Raw genomic sequence first — 20712 nt, 5'->3', positions numbered from 1 at the left:
GGGTGAAGAGTCAAAATAGTGCCATCAACTCCCTTGTGTTGAAAGAGCTCTGCTGACCTCCCAACAACACTGTCTTGCAGGTGGTGCGGGGTGGGTGAGGTTGAAACTCCTCAAGGTTTCAGAAAGGGAGAGAGGGAGCGAAACCATCCAAACTGACAGCACCGTCAATGCCGAGAAACACGCAGACATATATAACTAAACAACACTGGTGTGAACATGGTTGTAATTAGACCTCTCAGTGTAAAATATGGTGGAGGAATGTCGTGCTCCCTCTGCAACGTGGAAATTACTTGTCTTTGAACAGTATTCCTAACATTATACTCATTAAATATAAAGTTTCTACTGCAATTGTATCCAGACACCTCTGAGTGAACCGTTTCATAAGGAGAAAGGGTGAATTTTATTGCACTTTCTGCAGCTACAATGTTTTATGATGTTCTCTCATAAATTCTAAGTGAAGAAGAATTCAAATGTGGAGGGTATGAGACTAATACAGGGCATGTTCATCTCATTTCCCTCATATTTCAGGGACAACATCGGAAGGGATCGGGCAAAACTGCTCTGTGAAAGACATTCTTTGAAGAATCAAACACATGTGCGAGGTGAGACATTAAAAAGACTTTGATGTTCCCACCACTCCCACAAATATAATCAGCTGCCTGTGAAGTTGGCATGGGGAGTCCAGCAGAGAGTGGCATTGTATCACTTTAAACAGAAGTTGGACAGAGAGAGAGAGGAGAGAGAGCGAGAGAGAGAGAGAGAGAGAGAGAGAGAGAGAGAGAGAGAGAGAGAGAGAGAGGTTTCACCCCAAGAACACTAGAGACCCCAACTGGGCAGAGACACAGACATACACAGAAACGTAGAGTCACGTGGATAGATTGCCAGGCTGAAGCAAAACCCTGGGGCAGGGTATGTCCCTCATGGGAGACAGTGAGAATGAGAAACCACCAAGGGAGCCGGGGCCAACTGGAATACTAAGTATCACTCCTTCAGTCTGTCCATTTGTAAACTTGTGTTTGTTTCCGTCTGACTGTTCCCCTTCTCTCTCACTGTTCTTATTTCACTCCCCTTGTCTCTCTCTCTCTCCCCTTTCTCCATCCCCACTCTTTCTCTCTCTCTCTCCCACTCCCTCTCTCTTTCTCCATCACCTTCACTTTCTCCCTCTTTTCTTCACGATTTCAAACCTGCAGGTGCCCACTAAATTTTGTATCCCCTCAAATATATTTTATTCCTCCATTTCACTCTGCTCCCAAAAGTATGCCGTTTCATCAAATATTTGCCTCACCAAATGTGCACCCCAAATATTTTGCTGACCTCAATATTGCGCTGAGCCTCATTCACTGGGGCAGAGGTAAATAAGTTTGTGTAGACTGACTGGCCTGTGACTGGCTGCTTTAATGCACAGCAAGATCCCAGTGCCAGAAGTACAGACGTTTTACATCACAGTGGGAGTTCTTTCAGCCCGTCATGACTGCATTCCCTCAACATCCACCCGCCCCATGTAAATGACCCGTGTCCTGTCCACCTCCTCAGGTTTTCTCAGACTCCTCCCTCCCCTTCCTAGATGGACCGTCTCAGACTCCTCCCTCCCCTTCCTAGATGGACCGTCTCAGACTCCTCCCTCCCCTTTCTAGACCTGTCCATTTCTATCTCGGGCGACCGAATCAACATGGACATTTACTATAAACAGACCGACTCCCACAGCTGCCTAGACCAAACCTCCTCTCACCCTGCCTCCTGTAAAAACGCCATCCCATATTCCCAATTCCTTCGTCTACGCCGTATCTGCTCCCAGGAGGACCAGTTAAAATACCATACAACCCAGATGGCCTCCTTCTTCAAAGACCACCATTTCCCCCCAGACGTGATCGACGATGCCCTCCACCGCATCTCCTCCACTTCCCGCTCCTGCGCCCTTGAGTCCCTCCCCTCCAATCGCTACCAGGACAGAACCCCACTGGTCCTCACCTACCAAACCACCAACCTCCATATACAGCATATCATCCGTCGTCATTTCCGTCACCTCCAAACGGACCCCACCACCAGGGATATATTTCCCTCCCCTCCCCTATCAGCGTTCCGAAAAGACCACTCCCTCCGTGACTCCTTCGTCAGGTCCACACTCCCCCACCAACCCAACCTCCACTCCTGGCACTTTCCCCTGCAACCACAAGAAATGCAATATTTGCGTCCACACCTCCTCCCTTACTTCCTTCCAAGGCCCCAAGGGATCCTTCCATATCCGCCACAAATTCACCTGCACCTCCACACACATCATTTATTGCATCCGCTGCACCCGATGTGGCCTCCTCTATATTGGGGAGACAGGCCGGCTACTTGCGGAACGTTTCAGAGAACACCTATGGGACACCCAGACAAACCAACCCAACCACCCCGTTGCTCAACACTTCAACTCTCCCTCCCACTCCACCAAGGACATGCAGGTCCTTGGACTCCTCCATCGTCAGACCATAGCAACACGATGGTTGGAGGAAGAGCGCCTCATCTTCCGCCTAGGAACCCTCCAACCACAAGGGATGAACTCAGATTTCTCCAGTTTCCCCCTTTCCCCTCCCTCCACCTTGTTTTAGTCAAATCCATCGAACTCAGCACGGCCTTCCTAACCTGCAATCTTCTTCCTGACCTCTCCGCCCCCACCCCCACTCCGGCCTATCACCCTCACCTTGACCTCCTTCCACCTATCGCATTTCCAACGCCCCTCACCCAAGTCCCTCCTCCCTACCTTTTATCTTAGCTTGCTGGGCACACTTTCCTCATTCCTGAAGAAGGGCTCATGCCCAAAATGTCGATTCTCCTGTTTCTTGGATGCTGCGTGACCTGCTGCGCTTTTCCAGCAACACATTTTCAGCTCTGATCTCCAGCATCTGCAGTCTTCACTTTGTCCTTATTCACTTTAGTAACAAGTGCAGTTATGATATAAAGCCATGCTTATAAAAAGGAATTAAACTCCATGTTTACAGTTACATATTTGGTATCGTACGGATCACAGCTTGTTCAGGTCATAGACACTGTGTCTTCCTTCCTAAGGATTCTAGCCAAAAGGCCTAAACTAGCACTTTGATTAAGACTACAAGATATCTGCTTGATTAACAAGTTGCTTGATTTAAAATGGTTACTGATTTATGATTTTAGTTAAATGTCTCTATTGAAAATAATAATGCATTTTAATCCTTAACTATTTTTTCATAGTGTCATAGAGATGTATAGAACGGAAACAGACCCTTTGGTCCAACTTGTCCATACAGACCAGATATCCCAACCCAATCTAGTCCCACCTGCTAGCACCTAGCCCATACCCTATTCATATATCCATCCAGATGGCTGGTAAATGTTGCAATTGTACTCGCCTCCACCACTTCCTCTGGCAGCTCATTAAACCGTCTGAGTGGGAATGTTGCCTCTTCAGTCTCTTTTATAACTTTTCCCTCTCACTCTTAACCTATGCCCTCTAGTTCTGGATTCTCCCACCCCAGGGAAAAGACTTTGTCTATTTACCCTATCCATACCCCTCATGATTTTATAAACCTCTATAAGGTCACCCCTCAGCTTCTGACGCTCCAGGTATAACAGCCGTAGTCTATTCAAAATCTCCCTGTAGCTCAAATCCTCCATCCTTGGCACCATCCTGTAAATCTTGCCTGAAACCTGTCAAGTTTCACAACATTTTTCCGATAGGAAGGTGACCAGAATTGCATGCAATTTTCCAACAGTGGCCTAACCTATGTTCTGCAACATGACTTCCCAACTCCTGTACTCAGTACACTGAGCAATAAAGGAAAGCATGCCAAACGCCTTTTTCACTATCCTATTGACTTGCGACTCCACTTTCAGTGAGCTATGAAACTGCACTCCAAGGTTTCTTTGTTCAAAAACACTCCCTAGGACCTTACCATTCAGTGTATAAATCTTGCTATGATTTGCTTTCCCAAAATGCAGCACCTCACATTTATCTAAATTAAACTCCTTCTGCCACTTCTCAGCCAATTGGTCCATCTGATCAACATCCCTTTACAATCTGAGGGAATCTTCTTCGCTATCAACTACACCTGCAATTTTGGTGTCATCAGCAAACTTACGAAGTATACCTCTTATGCTCACATTCAAATCATTTACATAAATGATGAAAAGAAGTGGACCCAGCACCGATCCACTGGTTATAGGCCTCCACTTTGAAAAAACAACCCTCCACCACCACCCTCTGTCTTCTACCTTCGAGCCAGTTCTGTTTTCAAATGGCGAGTTCTCCCTGTATTACATGAGATCCAATCTTGCTCAACTGTCTCCCATGCAGAACCTTGTCAAATGCTTCCTTTATTTCCTAACCAAACCCTCAATTTCTTTAGTCAACCAGCATTTCTTATACCTACTGTCCTTTCCTTTCACGCTAACAGAAATATACTTTCTCTGAACTCTCGTTATCTCATTTCTGAATGCTTCCCATTTTCCAGCCTTCCCTTTACCTGTGAACATCTGCCCCAATCAGCTTTTGAAACTTCTGGACTAATACCGTCAAAATTGGCCTTAATCCAATTTAGAACTTCAACTTTTAGTTCTGGTCTATTCTTTTCAATTACTATTTTAAAACTTATAGAATTATGGTCGCTGGCCCCAAACTCCCACCCGCCCGAACCCCCCCACAACCGCGTGACTGAAACATCAGTCACCTGCCTTGCCTTATTTCCCAAGAGTAGGTAAAGTTTTGCACCTTCTTTAGTAGATACATCCGCATACTGTGTCAGAACATTTTATTGTACACACTTAACAAACTCCTCTCCATCTAAACCCTTAACACTATGGCAGTCCAGGTCGATGCTTGGAAAGCTAAAATCCCATACCGTAACCACCATATTAGTCTTCCATTAACTGAGGTCTCCTTACAAATTTGTTTCTCAATTTCCCTCTGACGATTAGGGGATCTATGATACAATCCCAATAAGGTGATCATCCCTTTCTTATTTCTCAGCTCCATCCAAATATCTTCCGACTCAAGACTGTGTATTGAGTCGGAAGAGATAGGAGAGGTCTTGAACAAGTACTTCTCTTCAGTATTTACGAACGAGAGGGACCGTATTGTAGAAGAGGAGAGTGTGAAATGGACTGGTAAGCTAGAAGAGATACCTGTTAGGAAGGAAGATGTGTTGGACATTTTGAACAACTTGAGGATAGAAAAGTCCCCCGGGCCTGACGGGATATATCCTAGGATTATGTGGGAAGCAAGAGAGGAAATTGCAGTACCGTTGGCAATGATCTTCTCGTCTTCACTGGCAACGGGGGTGGTACCAGGGGACTGGAGAGTAGCGAATGTTGTGCCCCTGTTCAAAAAAGGGAATAGGGATAACCCCGGGAATTACAGGCCTGTTAGTCTTACTTCTGTGGTAGGCAAAGTAATGGAAAGGGTACTGAGGGATAGGATTTCTGAGTATCTGGAAAGACACTGCTTGATTAGGGACAGCCAGCACGGATTTGTGAAGGGTAGGTCTTGCCTTACAAGTCTTATTGAATTCTTCGAGGAGGTGTCCAAGCATGCGGATGAGGGTAGAGCAGTGGATGTAGTGTACATGGGTTTTAGTAAGGCATTTGATAAGGTTCCCCATCGTAGGCTTATGCGGAAAGTCAGGAGGCATGGGATAGAGGGAAATTTGGCCAATTGGATAGAAAACTGGCTAACCGGTCGAAGGCAGAGAGTGGTGGTAGATGGTAAATATTCAGCCTGGAGCCCAGTTACAAGTGGAGTTCCGCAGGGATCAGTTCTGGGTCCTCTGCTGTTTGTAATTTTTATTAATGACTTAGATGAGGGAATCGAAGGGTGGGTCAGTAAATTTGCAGATGATACGAAGATAGGTGGAGTTGTGGACAGTGAGGAGGGCTGTTGTCGGCTGCAGAGGGACTTAGATATGATGCAGAGCTGGGCTGAGGAGTGGCAGATGGAGTTCAACCCTGCCAAGTGTGAGGTTGTTCATTTTGGAAGAACAAATAAGAATGCGGAATACAGGGTTAATGGTAGGGTTCTTAGTCAGGTGGAGGAACAGAGGGATCTTGGGGTCTATGTACATAGATCTTTGAAGGTTGCCACTCAGGTGGATAGAGTTTGTAAGAAGGCCTATGGAGTATTATCGTTCATTAGCATAGGGATTGAATTCAAGAGTCGTGAAGTGATGTTGCAGCTGTACAGGACTTTGGTTAGGCCACAGTTGGAGTACTGTGTGCAGTTCTGGTCGCCTCACTTTAGGAAAGATGTGGAAGCTTTGGAGAGGGTGCAGAGAAGATTTACCAGGATGTTGCCTGGAATGGAGAATAGGTAGTACGAGGATAGGTTGAGAGTGCTCGGCCTTTTCTCGTTGGAACGGCGAAGGATGAGGGGTGACTTGATAGACGTTTATAAGATGATCAGAGGAATAGATAGAGTAGACAGTCAGAAACTTTTTCCCCGGGTACAACAGAGTGTTACAAGGGGATATAAATTTAAGGTGAAGGGTGGAAGGTATAGGGGAGATGTCAGGGGTCGGTTCTTTACCCAGAGAGTGGTGGGGGCATGGAATGCGCTGCCCGTGGGAGTGGTAGAGTCGGAATCATTGGCGACCTTTAAGCGGCATTTGGATAGGTACATGGATGGGTACTTAATCTAGGTTAGAAGTTCGGCACAACATCGTAGGCCGAAGGGCCTGTTCTGTGCTGTATTGTTCTATGTTCTATGTTCTAACTTCCCTGCATGTATTTCCGGGAAATACTCTCCCGAAATACAACTGTGATGTATCCCTTATCAAAAACGCCACTCCCCCGCCTCTCTTGCCTCTGTTTCCGTCATTTCTGTAGCAGTTGTATCCGGGAACATTCAGCTGTAAGTTCTGTCCATCCCTGAGCCACTTTTCTGTAATTGCTATGATATCCCAGTCCCATGATCCTAACCATTTCCTGAGTTCAACTGCCTTCCCTGTTAGCCCTCTTGCATTAACATAAATGCAGTTTAATTTATCAGTCCTACCTTTTTCTCTGTTTTGTCCCTTGCTGCCCTGACTATTTGACTTGCCCCTGTTCTCAACTGTACCAGTCTCAGATTGAAATCTTTTCTCACAATCCCCCACCTGCCTGACTAGTTTAAATCCTCCTGAGCAGCTCTAGCAAATCTCCTTGCAGCATATCAGTCCCCTTCCAATTTAGTTGCAATCCGTCCTTCTTTCACGGGTCACCTCTACCCCAAAACAGCTTCCAATATCTCAAAAATGTGAATCCTTCTCCCGTACACCAGCTCCTCAGCCATGCATTCATCTGCGCTCTCTTCGTATTCCTGCCCTCACGAGATCACAGCACAAGGAGTAATCCAGATATTACTACTATCGAAGTACTCCTTTTTAAATTCCTGCCGAACTCTTTGTAATATCTCTTCAGAATCTCAATATTTTCCCTTCCTAAGTCATTGGTTCCAATTTGTACAATGATGTCCTTCTGGTTCCTCTCCCCCTTGAGAACATTCTCCATCCTCTCTGAGACATCCTTGTTCCTGGCACAAGGGAAGTGACATGCCATTCTGATTTTTCGCTGCTGGCCACAGAAACATCTGCCTCTACCTCGGACTAGACAGTCCCCTAACACAATTGAGCGCTTGGAACTCGACGTACCTTCGAGCCAGTTATTACATAAGAGCCAGTCTCAATACCAGAATCTTGGTTGTTTCTGCTACGAACCCCTGGGTGTCCATCATCCCCGACATTTTCCAAAACAGCATGCTTGTCTGAAATGGGAATAGTCACGGAAGACTCCTGCAACACCTGTCTACCTCTCTTGCCTTTCCTGGATTAATCTATCTATGTGACTGAATCCGAGATTTCTCCCCTTCCTATAACTGCTATCCATCACATTCCCTAGATCTTGCAAATTCCTCATTGCCTCTACCTGCCTCTACAACCATTCCTTTCGATCTGATAGGATTTGCAACCAACAGAAGGAAGGGTCAGTCTGAAGGAGGAAAGCGAGGCGGAATGGCTGGAAAGAGAGTCAGGGAATGGGAAGGAAAGTTATTTGAAATTGGAGAACTCAATGTTGAGTCCTTCAGGCTGTAGGCTGCCCAGGCGGAAGATGAGATGCTGTGGTCTGATTCACTGTGGCAACAGAGGACGGGCATGTCAAAGAGGGAATGGGAAGGGGAAATTGTAGTGAGTGGTGACTGGGAGGTCAGGTCAGCCCTTGCGTGCCCGGCTGAGATGCTCAGTGAAACGTGCCCTTAGTTTACTTTTGGTCTCACCAATGTAGAGAAGACCATATCGGGAGCGCCGGATACAAGGTTGGATGAGAGGTAGGCGAACCTCTGTCCCAGGAAAGACTATTCAGGGCTCTGGATGGAGATGAGTTGGGTGGTGTGCCGGCAGGTTTTTCATCTTTTACTATTGCAAGGGAAGGTACCAGGGGTTTGGGGGGTTGGTGGGGAGAGTGGCAGGAACTAAGAACTGTCGAAGCAAATGATCCTTACGAAAGGCAGACAGAGGTGTGGAGTGGAATATATTCTTGGTGGTGGAGTCGAGGAGGAGTTGGTGGAGGTGTTGAAGGATGATGTATCGGATACAGAGACTGGTGAGGGGGAAGGTAAGGACATGGGAGACCCTGTTTTTGTTGCTTTTTCGGAGGGGTGGTGATGTGTTTTGAGCAACGGAGTGAAAAAACGTCCTGTATTCCTGCAACTGTAAATGATACAAAACCTGCTGGCACTCTACCCACTCCTCATCTCCATCCAGGGCCCCGAATAGTCCTTTCAGGTGAGACAGAAGTTCATCTGCCTCTCCTCCAACTTAGTTTACTGTATCCAGTGCTTCTGAAATGGTCTTCTCTGTATCAGTGAGACCAAATGTAAACTAAGGGCACGTTTCACTGAGCTCTAGATCAGGCCAGTAAGGGCCATCTTGACCTCCCACTCACTCACCCCTAAAATTCACCTTCTAATTTCATCTCCAGCTTGACCATCCTTGGTCTCCCCATTGCCACAGCAAATCAGAATGCAGACTGGAGGAACAACACCACATCTTCTGGCTGGGCATCCTACAACCCAGATGACTTAACATTGAGTTCTCCAATCTCAAATAACCACCATTCCCATCCTCAAACTCACTTTCCAGCACACTCATCCTCCCTTCCATTCCTCTGACCGACCCTTCCTTCCAGGTACCAACTTGGTTCATTCCTCCCATTGACCAATCGGGCTGTACCCTCCAACTGTGCTCACAGAACACTACTTTCCCATCCGCCATCCCCCAACACCAACCCTCCAACAACCACCCACTCTTCACCTGCAGCTCCCCTTCCCCAACACCCTGCCCCCAGTCCTGAAGAAGGGTTATACCTGAAACGCTGCCTTTTCCACCTCCTGATGCTGCCTGGTTTGCTGTGTTCTGCCAGCCTCCTGCCTGTCTGCCTTGGATTCCAGCATCTGCAGGGTTTGTTTTTGACACTAACAAAGAAAGAGCTGAACCATATCAAGTGACCTATCAGATGGACGGACCAAGTCTGTGAGATTTTCATCAATGGAGACCATAAAACAGAAGGCCATAAACACTCACAAATATAGGAGCAGAAGTAAATGGTTCAGTCACCAAGTCTGCACCAGCATTCAATCAGATCATGACTGATGTGATCATTTTCAATCAAACTTCCCTGCCTTTAGCCCATACTCCCTATCCCCATTCTGGAAGATAAACCTGTCCTTCACTTTGGAACATCACATTCCCAGTTCTTAAACACAAATTGTGACCAACCGTGAGATCACTTGCTTGATATAGTCAAAGTAAAATGTCCAGAGATTTTTCAAGGCAGTAAGATATTTGATTGTCTTCATAATTAGCAGAAAATAAACCAAAATTTGTAGCTTTGCCTAGTTAATATCAGTGGATCAGAAACGTTACATTTGCTTTAACTCCACAGATGCTCCAAAAGCCGCCGAGTTTCTCCAGCGATTCCTTCTTTTGTGCGCATTCACCGCCAGATCTCCTTCGCTGGGCGGTACCTCACTTTCTACTGGATAGACACATGAGATTGACGGGCGTTCTGACCAATTGGAACTGGAGAGGGAGCTAAGGGCCGCCCTGAGGGGGGGAGCTCGCGGAGTCTCGAGGCGAGCGGTTGTTTAACGGACTCTGCGTGAACGGGCGGCGTGCCACCGAGTTTGGCGCTGTTCACTGTTTACACCCGGAACCGTGAAACGGCCTTTGGTTTCGTCAGGAGCGGAGTGAGAGTGTATTTCTTAAATCCTTCCAGTGACGGTAAGAAAACAGTTTCGTTTTTAGTCAACAAAATGTTAGTGTACAGACAGGCTGGGGAGGTTACATCAAACAAGTATATGTTATCGGGTGGAAGAAGTCAGTGAGGTCAAAATGCCAAAAATAATTCACATAACACGTAAACAGGCCCTTCGGCGGCCCAAAAACAAAATCAGAAATTGCTGGAAAAACTTAGCAGGTCTGACAGACAATGTGGAGAGAAATCAGAGTAAACGTTTTGGTGCAGAGGCCCTTCCTTCGGACTGACCTTCGGCCCAACTCGTCCAGACCCATAGATAGATTTCTATTGGCCAGTTCACTAGGGATTGACAGACTAGTAGACCAATCAGAACGGGAAGTGAACTAAGGCCCGCCCTGAAGGCTCAGGAATTCTTGAACCCAAAGAGATAAAATGCTGGAAAATCTCAATCAGGTCTGGCAGGTCTGGCAGTATCTGTAAGGAGAGAAAAGAGCTGACGTTTTAACTCTAAATGACCCTTTGTCAAAGCTGGGATTCTTGAGGTGCGGCGTTAACCGACTGTGCGTGAGCTCACAGGGAGGCGCTGCATTAACCGACTGTGCGCGAGCTCGCTGGGAGGTGCAGTGGTTTGGAGCTTGAACCTGCGCATGCGCGCTGTTTAATGCGGGAGCTGGCCGTGGGTTTTCGACTGGACTGGAGAGCCAAAGCAACATAAACATTAGTCAACAAACTAACTGTGCAGACATATTGGGGAGGAGGTCACATCAGGCGGTGTATCTATCCCGAGGAAGGAGTGAAGTCAAATAAGAAATAAATCCTTCAGTACAGAAATAGGCTCAGGTCCAACCCATCCATCTTGAACTGAACTAGTCCATGTGGCTGTGTTTGGTTCATATCTGTCTAAACCTTTCCTTTTGGGTGATACAATGGCTCAGTGGTTAACACTGCCTCACCACCAGGGACCCAGATTTGATTCCACCCTGGGGTGAATTTTGCTCCAGCGAAGCTCTTGTCAACAATTGAATAAATCTAGTAGACATGTGAATAATGTGGATTCGTTTGGAAAAATCAAGGGGAAATTGTGAATAACTAACTAGTTGATGTTTTTTGATGAATTGGAGGGAAGTGTCGATGAGGGCAATGCTACTGATAAGGATTACATGGATTTCCTGAAAGCACCACATGCCCGACTTGAGGAAGTTTGTAAGTCATGATACAAGAGGCAGGGGCAACATGGATGCAACATTAACTGAGTTGTAGGAAAGAGAGAGGGTAATGTTCAATAGCTATTTGAGATAGAGGAAAGTATGGAGTGGAATTCCCGGGGGACAATATTGGGAACGGCATGTTTCAGGATGGAGGAACGACAAGAATAATTAGGTGAGGGACATATGCAAAATAGGGGCGGTTGTCAATTTCATCAAAAAAGACACTTCGAAGTTTTACGAAATGAGGGTATTCTGGCTAAGTTTGCAAATGATACAAAGTTGGAAAATGGACGTTTAGCTTTGACAAGGCAGGAGACTACAGAAGGATGTCGACCGGTTAGGAGAGTGGGTGAAGAAACGACAGGTGGAATAAGAAGTGAGAAGGTGAGCGCTCATACACGTTGGGCGGAAGAATAGAGGCATGGACTATTTTGGAAATGGGAAGAAAATTTAATGTCTCAAGTACAAAGAGACTTGGGATTTCTAGTCCAGGATTCTCTCAAGGTAAATTTGCAGGTTATGTCAATAGTTAGGAAGATAAATGTGTTACAACATGTCTGTGAACCTTACTGTTAATTAAACCAAGCATCCAGAAAAGTTCACCTCGCCTCATAATCTGTTAAAATACGATTGACAGAGAACGCCCATATTCTGCTATTTAAATAAATGAGGTCAATTTATTATTTAACTCAAAAAGTGAACATTAAACAATAACTGTTCACAACTCTGAGCTCCCCTTTCTCTTCACTGCCTTTCAGAACGGAGACAAGGAGAAACTTCTTGAGTGATGGATCTGTGGAATTTCTTGGCACAGAAGGCTGTTATGCCAGGTCGTTAATTGTATTTAAGACGGCAATAGATTGATTCTTGATTGTCAAGTGGAGGGTTATGGGAGAAAATGGGAGAATGGGGTTGGGAAACTGATCAGCGATGATTGAATGGTGGAGCAGACTCGATCGGCTGAATGGCTTAATTTCTAGGTCTTATCGTCTTAGGAGAGCCAGATGGGACAATGGATTGACCTCAGCACATAGGGATAAAGGGAATTTCAAGTCATTATCTACATACATTAAAATAAGTGGATAACTAGGATGAAGGTAGGACCAGTAAAGGATAAAGGAGGTAGATTGTGATTGGAGACAGAGGATGTCGGTGAGTTCATAAATGAATACTTTGCATCAGTATTCACACAGGAGGATAGTGAGATTCGTGTGGAACATAGTAAGTTGCTAGGGCATTCTGAGATCAAGAACCGAGGTGGTGTTGGGTGTCTTGAAGAGCATTGAGGTGAATAAATCCTCAATGCCCAAAGGTTATTGAGAAAGGAAGGAAAAGAGATTGTTGGGGCTTTGACCAAGATATTTGCACTTGTTAGCCACAGAAGAGGCCCTGCAGGATTGATGAGTAGTTAATGTTGTTTCTCTGTTCAAATGAGCGATGGGGACAATCCAAGAAAATACATTTCGGTGAGTGTCCCATCAGTGATTGGAGGGTGGGCGAGGGGGTGGGGTAGGGAGCTATTGGCGAGAGTCGTTTTGGATTTATATGCATTCGGAAAAGCTTGACCTGATTAGGGACAGTCAGCATGATTTTGTGTGGAGCAAGTCATGCCTTATGAACATGGTTGAAGTTTTCGAGGAGGTGACAAAAGCGATCGATGAGGGTGGAGCAGTGGATGTTGTCTACATGATTTTAGTCAGGTTTTTAACAAGGTCCATTGTATACCGTTCACCTAGATGGCTAACACGCATGGGATCTACGGTGACTTGGCCACTTGGATTCAGAATTGATTTGCCTGTAGAAGGCAGAGTGTAGAAGTGGAAGAGTGTTTTGTGGCTGGAGGTGCATAACCAGTAGTGGACAGCCGGGATCGGTGCTGTGACCTCTATTGTGATACATATAAATGACCTGGATGAAAATAGGGTGCGTGTGTTATTAAACTGGCAGATGGCAAAAAGATTTGTAGCGTTGTGGATAGTTTAGAAGGTTGTCAAAGGATACAGCAGGATATAGATCAGTTTCAGACATGGGCAGAGAAATGGCAGATGGAGTTTATCTGGATAATTGTGTCGTGCTGAACTATGGGAGATCACATGGTAAGAAAAAGTATACAGTTAATGGAAGGACTCTGAATACAATGATGTACAGAGGAATCTTCGGGTTCAATTCCATAGCTCCCTGAATGCGGCAATGCATATAGATAGTGTAAAGAAGGTATATCAATGCCTGCCTTTATTGGTCAGGGAATTGATGCTACAGTCAGGACGTCATGTTGCAGCTCTGGCTACACTTCGAGAATGGCATTCAATTCTCATTGCTACGTTACAGGAAGGATGTGGAGACTTTAGAGATGATGCAGGAAAGGTTTACCAGGATGCTATCTGGATTGGAGGATATGAACAAGAACGAGAGGCTTGAAAAACTTGGCTTGTTTTCTTTTCAGGAGTGCTGGAGGCTAAGGGGAGATTTGATGCAAGTTTCTCAACTTAAGATTAGTCAGCATCCAAGGAGCAGGTGAATCGATGTTTCCAGGCATATGCCCTTCATTGGAAATGAGGGTTGTAGGCCAAGGGGGCTGAGAAATAAATGGGAGGGGTGGGGCTGAGGGGAAAGTAGCGGAGAATGTGATAGGTAAATGAAGGTTGGGGGGAAACGTGATAGTTCAAAGAAGTGGGTGAAGCGGATAGGTGGGAAGGAAGACAGGTTAAGAGGGCATTGCCGAGTTGGAGGCTTGGGAGTGGGATGAAGTTGAGGAAAGGGAAATGAAAACAATGGTGAAATCCACATTGATCTTGTGCTGTTTCAGGATCCCAAAGTGTAGGGTGGTTAGGGTTTGGCGATGGATGAGGCCCAGGATCTCCATGTCTGTGGTGGAGAAGGAGGGGAAGTTACCGTCTTCGGGCTATGGTGCTGTGGTTGGTGCGGACGTACCAGAGATTTTTTCTGAAACTGCCCACGAGTTTGCATCCTGTCTCCCCGACGTGTTTGAGACCACTGGTGATTGAGACCATGTCGGGTGCAGTGGATACAATAGATCGTGTGTGTGAACGTATTGGTAAATTTCTGTTGGATATGGAAAGATCCTTTGGCGCATTGGACAGAGGTAATGGGGGAGGCATTGGTACAGGTTTTGCACTATTTGTGTTGGCAGGGGAAGGTGCCTGGAGTGGGGTGTGGGCTGATGGGTCTGACAAGGGATTCGTGGGCAGAATTATCTCTCTGAAATGCATGTTTCCTGTAATGTTGGAGTTACAACTTTTGCATCAATTTTGTAGTGACTAAATGTGTTCTCACTACTTTTGTATAGACTACAGAGCAATGACCTCGGAGATTAAGGAGTGAAATTACATCTGTGGTTCTAAGGAAACCAAAATGCAAAATACAGCTACGGGAGTAAGTTGCAGAATGTGAGCTGTTTACAATAACCAGATGTCAGACATTGCACATTATTAATCAGCCACACTGTTATTAATTTAAAAGTATGGAAACTGGAGTATTATAATAGAATGTGAGCAAGTTTAAGGGTATCAATAACGACATAAATAACGCATAGCGGAGGTGAATTTGGACAAGAGTGAAGATCATATTTGTCAGCTCTTGCGGGTCCGCCCAGCAATCAAACTCTGAATTAATTAAAGCTAAAACCTGGCTGAGCATGGTGCAGAAAAACCAAGCAATGTCATGTATTCTGCACCCTTCCCAGATCCAGTTTCATACATGGGTTGTTTCTCCCGGCAACCATTATCTGATTTTAATCCCCAGCCTAAACACTAACAACCTCTCAGATTCTTGAACTGATGAACTCGCCTCTGCTGTCAGTGCAATTCATTCACTGATAATTCCGAACCTGGGCTGTAATCAGCTGGGAGCTCAAATTTAGCTGTCTAAAATTTGAGGAATCCAAACTGTAAAATACTGCAGTAAGTGCGAATGTGTTTGACATTGTCTCTCAGTGATTAAAAAACACTGCACATTATTAATTTCAAAATGAGTATTGTGAATAAATTATCACTGAGAAAGATAAATGGTGTACATGATTTATGATACTGGTTAAAAATGGTGCATTACTGGAATCAGTAATGGTATTGTTAAATATGGTTCATTTTTATTCGAATTGATAATCATACCAATATACTTAACATTATTTTCAGAAGTAACATTGTTCTTTATACTGTAAATGCTGCACATTGCTATCTGCAGCATCCTTTTCCATATTTAGTTTTACACATGTTGTTTTTTCTGCTATCCATTATTTCTCTTGGTTGATCCAATCCATAGCCTGAATGACGTCAGAGATAGATTCTGGCTCTTAAGATCTCATCTCTGCTGTTTATGCACAGTGGTCCGTCATAGATCTGAACCAAAGTGATAATAAATTGTCACATTTGGGAGTGAAACAATTGTCTGTGGCTCTGTAAAATACAGAATCTGAGGTAAGTACCAGATTGTGTCAGACTGTGATTATCAGAACGGGTTAACTGTCACTACATGTGAGGCCAGTCAGCCCTTGAGACTGCTCTGCCATCCAATAAGATCATGGCTGATCTGCCATTTCCACTTTTCAATCCTTTCTTGACTCCCTGACTGAACACAAATCGATGTCAACTTTACGTGCACACGAAGGGATGGTTAGTAAGTTTGAGGATAACACCAATATTGTCACAATAGCAGTGAAGAAAGTTTTATAAGATTACAAAGGCATGTTGATCAATTGGGTAAGTGGTCTGAAAAATGGCATATGACGTTCAATCTAGATAAAGGCAAAGTATTGCATGTTGGTACAACATACAATGAGAGGCCTAATATAATTAATAGTAAGGTCTTAGGTAGTGTTGTAGAACAGGGAACCTAGGGGGTGTATGTCATAAGTCTTTGAAATTTGTGTCATATATAGACAGGATGTTTAAAAAGGTGTAAGACACACTTGCCTTCATTGCTCAGTCCTTTGAGTACAGGAATTGGAAAGTTATGTTAAAGTTTCACAGGGCATTATTAACGACACTTCTGGAATATTGCCCAATTCTGCTCGCCCAGTTATAGCAAGGGTATTTTTAAGCTGGAGAGGTTTCAGAAGAGGTTTACCAGGATGTTGCTAGGTATAGAAGTTTTGAGTTATAATTTAAAAACTAGAGCATAGGAGCTTGAGAGGTGACCTGATAGAAGTTTCTAATATAATGAGGGGTACAGATATACGTCTTTTACCTGGGACAGACGATTTCAAGACAAGGACACACGTTTTTAAGGTGGGAGAAAGATTTGAAAAAGTCATGGGTGTTGTAAAAGTTTTACACAGAGGGTGGTTCGCAGGTGGAATGAACTTCCTGAAGAAGTAGTGGATCTGTATACAATTATAATGTTTAAAATTCATTTGGATAGTCACATGAATAGGAATGCTTTGGAAGGATGTGGCAGGTGGGATTAGTTTAATTTGGAATTATGTTTGGCATGGACTGGTTGGGTCGAAGGGCCTGTTTCCGTGCTGTGTGACTCAATGACTCTGTCCCCACCGCTCTCTGTGGAATGGGGAGTTCCAAAGGCAATCAATCCTCAGAGAGGAATGTCTCCTCATCTCAGACTTAAATCGGTGCCTCTTTATTCGAAGGCTATGCCACGTTGTCCAAGACTCTCCCATGAGGAGAAACATTTTCTTGCATTTATCCTGTCAAGCCCCTTAAGAATCTTGTATGTTTCAAAGAGATCATCTCTCATTCTAACTCCAGTGGGTAATGTTCCAGGGTGTTCAACTTTTGTTCATAAAGCAATCCCAATAGCAGGGATCACCCAAGTGAACCACCTCTGAAATGCCACCGATGAAATGAGTTCCTTAAATAAGGGGAACAAAATTGTTCCTGTACTCCTGATGTCGTCTCCCCAGCACCTTGTACGACTGCAGTTATTCTTCCCTACTCTTACGACTCATTTGGGAAATTCTTTCTGTGAGTGAGCACTCTAATCCAGAACCTGAAGCTAGTACTGACCTCACTTACAGCTAACACGTTAAGTAATATATTTCAAAAAACAACACATAAAAAACCTACATCCGAACCTTAAATTCGGAATTTTATAATGACAGAATCAATAGAACAGAATAGGGCGTTCGGCCCAATATGTTAGACCAAAATTACGCTAAATCTGCCTTCGTCCCATTTTCCAAACTTGGCCCATAGCTTGGAATGTTACACATTTCAAGTGCTTATCTAAGTACTTTTGTTTTAAAGGTTGTGAGGTTTCCTGTCTCAACTACCCACTCTGGCAATGCATTGCATGTCGCTACCATTCTCGAAGCAAGAAGATCTTTCCTGCAAACCTCCTGGCTTTCAACTTAAATTAATACCATTTTAGTATTGGTAGATTAACTTGTTTTCTATTCCCCTTATCCATGCCCCTCATAGTCTCCCATGCCCCAATCTCTGCTCTAAAGATACCAGCCCAAGCTTATCCAGCCTCCCGCTTCACAGCCAGATTGCTGCAATCTTAGCAATATTCTGGTGAATTTCCTTTGCACTCCCTCCAGTGCAATCACATGCAGTGACCAGAACTCCATACAATACTCCAATTGTGACCGAACCTGTACTGCATCTTGTCCTGCTCCAACAGGACTTGCCTGCTCTTATAATCTATGCCTCAACTGTTGGAAGCACATGTCCAGTATGCCTTCTGAGTCCCATTAAACTGCCCTGGCACCTTTGGGGTCTCTGGACAATCACCTTACGATCTTTGTGTTCCTCTGAATTTCTTTATGTCCTACCATTCACTGAATACTGTCTTGTCTTTTGACTTTTGACATAGTGCATCACCTCCCGTTTATCAAGATTACATTTCATCTGCCCATCTGGCCAATCTGTTTATTTCTATCTGGAATCTAAGCCTGTATTCCTCACTGCCAACAATCTGGTCAAAACTTACTCATCATTCCAAACTCACCTATCCTCACTCCTCCCACCACCCCTCCCTGCCACGCATACACACACCATTTTTGATTATTACAATCAATAACGCACCCAACACTGGTCCCTGTGGTATATCACACGACACCAGTCTCCAATGACACAAGCAGCCTTCTGTCAACACCTTCTCCCTCCTCTGACTGAGCCAGTTGTGGAGTCAACTGGTAGGCATTTGATAAGGTTTCCCATCGTAGGTTGATGGAGAAAGTGAAGTCGCATGGGGTACACAGTGTACTTGCTAGATGTTTAGAGAACTGGCTGGCCAACAGGAGACAGAGTGTAGTTGTGGAAGGGAATTTCTCAAAAATAGATACCTGTGACCAGCAGTGTTCCACAGGGATCCCTGCTGGGACCACTGTTGTTTTGTGATATACATAAATGATCTGGAGGTAGGTATAGGTGGTCTGATTTAGCAAGTTTGAAGATGATACTAAGATTGGTGATATACCAGATAGGGAAGGAGATTGTCAGAGAATACAACAGAATATAGATACATTGGAGAGTTAGTCAGAAAAATGGAAGATGGATTTCAATCCGTACAAATGTGAGTTGATGCATGTTGGAAGATTCAATTCAACAGCGAACTGCACAGTAAAAGAAAAAGCCCTGATGAAAATTGATGTGCAGAGAGATCTGGGTGTTCAGGCCCATTGTAACTTACAGGTGGCAATGCAGGCCGATAGTGGACAAGAAGGCTTACGACATCCTTTCCTTCAGTGGACAGGGTATTGATTACAGGAGTTGACAGGTCATGTTGCAGTTACATAAGACTTTGGTGCGGCCACATTTGGATTACTGCTTACAGTTCTGATTACAGCATTACCAAAAGGATGTGGATGCTTTGGGAATGGTGCAGAAGAGGTTAGCCAGGTTGTTGCCTGGTAAGGAGGGCGCTGGCTATGAGGAGAGGTTGAGTAGATTAGAATTATTTTCATTAGAAAGACGAATGTAGAGAGGGGAAGTCTGATTGAGGTCTACAAAATCATGATAGATATAGACAGTGTGGATAGAAAAAGCTTTTACCCAGAAATGGGGACTCAATTACGAAGGGTCAAGAGTTCAAGGTGAGAGGGGAAAGGTTTAAGGGAGGTATGCATGGAAGGTTCTTTGCACACAGGTTGGTGGGTGACTTGAATGCATTGCCAGCGGATGTGGTAAAGGCAGACACGATAGCATCATTTGAGATGTATCTATACAGATACATGAATGGGCAGGGAGCAGATGGATACAGAGCCTTACAAAACTGGCAACAGGTTTTGATGTGGATTGGCATAGATTTGGAGGGCTAAAGGCCCTGTTCCTGTGCTGTAATGTTCTTTGTTCTAAGTTACTCCGAATGCCATGTACTTTTACCTTCGTTATCAACTTCCCATGTTGGACTTTACCAATGACATTATTGAAATCTACGTAAATGACATCAATTGTCCTGCCCTCATCTATCGACCTGGGTATTTCCTTAAAAAGGTCCATCAGATTTGTTCGGCATGACCTCCTTCTGACAAAGCCATGCTGGCTATCCCTGATGAAACAATGTCTCTCAAAGGCAGATTACTTCTCTCATTCAGAATTTTCTCCAACAGTTATTCTCATGCTGATGTGATACTCACTGATCAGTTATTCCTGTTCTCTTGCTACAGCTCTTTTCGTGTCATCTGCGAATTTATTCATCATATCCACTGCATTTAATTCCAAATTATTGCACATCACAAACAACAATAATTCCAGCACCGAGACCTACAGAGCCCATTGCAAATGGACATCACTAAAAGGAACATATTTTTACAATTAGTGTCTGCTTCCTCCCTCTCAGCAATTTTGAACTCCAACTTGCCAGTTTACTTTCAATCTCATCATCTCTTACTTTCATGAATTGTCCACAATCAGAGACTTTCTAAAAAGGGACCCTGTCAAAAGCATTGCTACTGTCCAAGTAGACCACATGAAAAGCGTTATTCTTGAAAGTACTATTTTCTTCTACCTTCAAGCCGAGCTGAGGCTGATAGCCAAGTTCCTACCCAAGAAGATGTCCTCAACTGGGATCTCAGGTTCGTGTCATACTACAGGTGACCCACTTTATGATACACTCTTAAACATCCACGCCACTCTTACATACTCACTCAAGCAGGCCCTCTCTCATACAGACGAACTCTCTCAGACATGCACACATATACAACCTGTAAGAGGTGCACACGCACTCACATTTGCACACACACACAAACACACACAAGTCTATCTAGTGAATTTGCATTGGCAGAATTGTAATTGCAGACATATTTTACTTTTGTTCAACAAACACACGTTCAGCAGGCGGTCAA

This window comes from Chiloscyllium plagiosum, unplaced genomic scaffold (assembly GCF_037043375.1).
Source record: "Chiloscyllium plagiosum isolate Xiang-an unplaced genomic scaffold, Cpla_swu_hap1 HiC_scaffold_40, whole genome shotgun sequence".
NCBI classification, from domain to species: domain Eukaryota; kingdom Metazoa; phylum Chordata; class Chondrichthyes; order Orectolobiformes; family Hemiscylliidae; genus Chiloscyllium; species Chiloscyllium plagiosum.
The sequence above is the reverse complement of the archived record's forward strand: the minus strand, read 5'-3'. Positions refer to the sequence as shown.